General features: G+C 40.2%; 1 protein-coding gene across 2 annotated transcripts in view; it reads right to left on the reverse strand.

Moving 5' to 3' along the window:
• Nucleotides 1–3,902, reverse strand: part of CASP6 (caspase 6, apoptosis-related cysteine peptidase) — a 19,039-nt gene extending 15,137 nt beyond the window's left edge. For both annotated transcript variants that reach the window (XM_012728008.1, XM_012728009.1), the window contains exon 1: nucleotides 3,823–3,902. The gene's annotated coding sequence lies outside the window, so the exon portion shown is untranslated. The remainder of the gene's footprint in view (nucleotides 1–3,822) is intronic.
• Nucleotides 3,903–4,470: the final 568 nt, after the last annotated feature.

Below are 4,470 nucleotides of genomic sequence, written 5' to 3' on the forward strand. Positions count from 1 at the left end.
GAAGCCTCTCACCGCCCCTAAGCCTCTGGCCTGTACCCCAGTTCTGTATACACAAATAAATAAATCTTTAAAAAAAAAAAAATGACTTAAATGCTGCTGTCAAAAAGGCAGTGAGGAGACACAAATTTTCAAATGCAAGAAGATTTCCATGTAGACACACATGATTATCAAACTATCAAAAATCAAACATAACGAAAACTTTTGTGGGAAGCAAGGAAACACTTTCAAAGCCTGCCAAAATAAGATCTTCCCACACTTCAGCCCAGGCAGTATCCAGGCAAGAAGAACGTGGAAAAAAGTGTTCACAATCCTAAAGGCAAAAACATTTTAGCCAGTAATACTCTATCCTGCAAAATTATCATTCCGGTATAAAGGTGAAATACAGGTTTTCCCAAACAGGAGCTAAAAGAATTTACCAACACCAGAGCTATACTTCAAAAAGAGTGAATGAAACATGCACATATAGATAGGAAGAAAGATGTAAACTCAAAAATTAAAAATGTAAACTAATGAATAACTTAGCGGTAATGGAGAAATTCTTAGTAATCATTAAATCTCTGAGATTGAATTCAGAAGAAATAATAGAAATCTGAACAGGCCAATCATCTTAAAGGCAACTGAAACAGTAATCAAAGAACAAAAGTCTAGGCCCAGATGATTTCACTCATGAGAACTACAATGCTTCAAAGGTCAACTGATGCCTGTCCTACTCAAACCCTTCCTAAACGATGAAGGGGTTCCAAGTACATTGCATGAGGCCAATATCACACTAACGCCAAAACCTGATAGAGACATCACACAAAGAGAATTACTAACTAATTTCTCTGATGAACATACATGGAGAGAGCCACAATGTGAAAACTGAATCCAAAACTGCATCAAAAGGATTATACCACATGACAAAATAGGATTTATCCCAGAGACACAAAGATGGCTTAACATCCAAAAATCAATGTACTTTATCACATGAGCAAAAAAGATAAAAATATGACTTTTAATAGATACAGAAAAAGCATTTGCTAAGATTAACATCCATTTGATTTTAAAAACCTTGAAAGCTGGACAGATGGAACATTCCTCAACATATCAAAAGCCATACTCAGTAAACCCTCTGTGAACGTCATACTCAGCAGGGAAAACTGAAAGTTTTTCTCTTAGATCTGGTACAAGATACGGATGCCTACTCTTACTGCTACTATTCAACATAGTCTTGGTAATCCCAGTTAAAAAAGTCAGGTAAAAGACAGAAAGGTGTGCAAACTGGGAAAGAAGTAAACTTTCATTATTTTCAATTGACATGCATAGAAAACCCTAAGACTCCATTAAAAACCAAATGAAATGAATAAATTCAGTGACATGGAAAGGTACAAAATGCAATATGCAAAAATCATTTTCACTCCTATACAGAAGCAACGATCTAGAAGAATAAATGTAGAAAACAACCCCATTAATAAACCTAAGGCGTAAATTTTAGAAAGACTGTGAGGAATCTACACTATTAACACTGTACAGTATTTTTTTAAAGAAACAGAAGGTGACACAAAGGAATGGAAGCCAGTCCTGCTCATGGAAGTGCAAGAACAAGCACTGTGAAGGTGGTTATCTTACCCATAGCAAAATATGGATTCAAGGCAATCCGATGAAGGACCCAAAGGCATTTTTCAGAGACATGGAGCAAACAATACTGACATTCACATGCAACCACAAAACCCCCAAACTGACAAAGCAAAAAAGAAGGAAGAATGACAGCAACCTAGAGTGAGTGTAAAACTATACAACAAAACGAAATAATCACACGGTGCAGTGCTGGAGCATAAACAGAGCCACAGACCTTGCAGGGAATGGTGAGCACCGCTGTAAGGCTACATGCATGCGATGGCTAACCTACAATACAGCCGAGTAGAGATAGCGGCAAAAGGCGTCTCTTCGACAAATGGTGCTAGTTAAACTGGCCAGACACATGCAAAAGAATGAAACTGGATCACCATCTCACACCGCACAGCACACACAAGTTAACTCAAGATGGGTTAAAAATATGGAAATACAGTGAAGGAAAAAAATAGGTCAAAAACTCCATAATGTTGGTTTCAGTTACAACTTTGTGGATTAGTCCCCAATGGAAGAGAAGCAAAAACAAATATAAACAAATGTAATTAATTTGAACTAAAAGGCTTCCGCATGGTGAAGAAAAACGATCAGTAAAACAAAAGCCACCCCATTGACTGGGGGAATATCTAGGCATAACGCATACTGATGAAGGGATGGTATGAAAAATATAAAATGACTCATGCAGCTTATAATAGTTTAACACATAGGAAAATGGGCAAAAGTGCTGAAGAAACCTCTAAAGAAACAGATGGCCAACAGGCATATGAAAAAAATGTTCATCACTTATCATCACGGAAATGTAAATTAAAACCCCAGAAAGGAAGTACTGGCCACCGGCCCCAGCCAGCACCAGTCTGGGGATCCTCCCTGGGGGCTCACGTATCACCCCCCACCACTCTGCTGGCCAAGACCTGCTCCAGGAAGGCCCCAGCTCCTGTAAACACCACATGGTAAAGACCTGGAGTAGTGGGAGAGGAGACCCAAGTCCCACAGAAGCCCAACCTAAAGCAGACAAACCCAAAGGCAAAAGTGGAAAGAAACGCAAGTAATAAAGCAAGTTGTCAGGGAACAGCACAAAAAGAAAAGCCACCCTCACGAGCCCACAGCAGGCTTGGAAGCGCTTTTCTTCCTCTCAGATCAAGAATTCCAAATCGCCATAATTAAGGAAAATCAAAGAATTGGAACAATGCAAATAAATCTTGGGAAAGGAAAAGAATGCTATGAGAATCAATCCATGACCAGACGCTCGAGATTTGGATTTTCAATATGAGCGTAAAGAAACTGCAGGTTGTGAAAGATCAGCGGAGGAGGCAAACCATTTTTGGAGAAAGCCATATTGGACTGACAATATGGAAGAACTCATCAGTAATCTCAAAGGTGCAGCTACGGATAGAACCAAGGTATCTGCCTCCATGAAGAAAAGACAGAAGAGTGAATGAATCTACAGGGGGTGAGTGAGAAGGCAGCTAAAAAAAAAATAGATTAGTACTTGAGGAAATTTTCCAAACCTGAAGAACATACAGAAAGCTAAATGACAGCAGACTGTTTCACTAAAAGGGGCTCTAATCAAGACACAGAGCAGTAGCTCCCCACAGCCCAGGACAAAAAGTAACCAAGATGATGGAGGGAGAAAGAGATCATCTACAAAGGACCACAGTTAGACTATTATCAGACTACTCTGAAGAAACACTGCAGGCAAGAAGAAAATGGAGTGATATTCAAAACAACTCCAGGGTAAAATAGGCAGCCAAGAATACCTCCAACGGTAAATGGGGTGGGGTGGGGTGGTGAGGACTTCTCAGGTAAATAACATCTTCAGAAATTTGCAACTACTCCACCTACCCAAGAAATATTACAAGGAGCTGTAAGAGTTAAAGCAAAGACAGGAATGGACACAAAGAATTAAACAGAACTATGAACAAAATGGCACTATCAGACTTCATGTATCAATAATTACTCCAAAGTCCACAGAGCAGCAAGATGGATTTGCAAACAGAATCCACCCTTCTGCTGCCACCAGGAAACACAGCTAAGCTCCAAAGATAAATCCAGGTGAAAGTAAAAGGCTGAAGTACAAATGCAGAAGCAGATGGCCCCATGACAGTCATACCTCTATGAGGTAAGAGAGACCCCCAGCTAAAAACAGTGACAAGAAACAGGAACCATCATGGTGGCAATATAGCAGAAAGACGAACACTCCTTGTAGCTACTCACCAGATCAAGGAGCACTGAGGCTTCAATCACTGTGGAGTCTGAAAGCAGGCACTGGGAAAAACACCGATGAGCTAGGAGATGCCATCACCCCACTCTCACCTATGGACACATTAGCAAGATAGAAAATAAAGACATAGCAGCCTAAACAATGATCCAGACACGGGTACAGGCAACGACAGGCTCACGCTACAACATCGACCACACACTGGGCCACAAGGCAAGCATCAACAAGTACATGAAGCCTGCAGTCATACCATCTTCTCTGATCATAAAGGAAGTCAACTGTGAATAGATAGCAAGGAGCAGCCCACTATGTGCAGACTTAACAGCTCACTGCTGAAAGAACACTGGGGAATGAGGTCTTTTTCATTTCAAAGATTATTTAAAGAATTCCTTGCAACAAATTAATGCGAGGACACAACCTTTTAGACATGTGCGACACAACAAAACCAGCATTGTGTATAGCCACACAAGCCCACATCAAAAAGCAAGAACCGAGAGAAACAACCTGATCTCTCACATCAAGGAACTAGAGGAAACAACAAAAAAAACCCAAAAGCAAGTAAAAGAAAATAAAAATTAACACATGCAAATGAAACTAAAGTCCAAAAGATAAATGAAACCAAAAGCTGGTTACTTGGGGGGGGG

This window comes from Condylura cristata, unplaced genomic scaffold (assembly GCF_000260355.1).
Source record: "Condylura cristata isolate star-nosed mole 26May11 unplaced genomic scaffold, ConCri1.0 scaffold00021, whole genome shotgun sequence".
In the NCBI taxonomy this organism is placed as follows: Eukaryota; Metazoa; Chordata; class Mammalia; order Eulipotyphla; family Talpidae; genus Condylura; species Condylura cristata.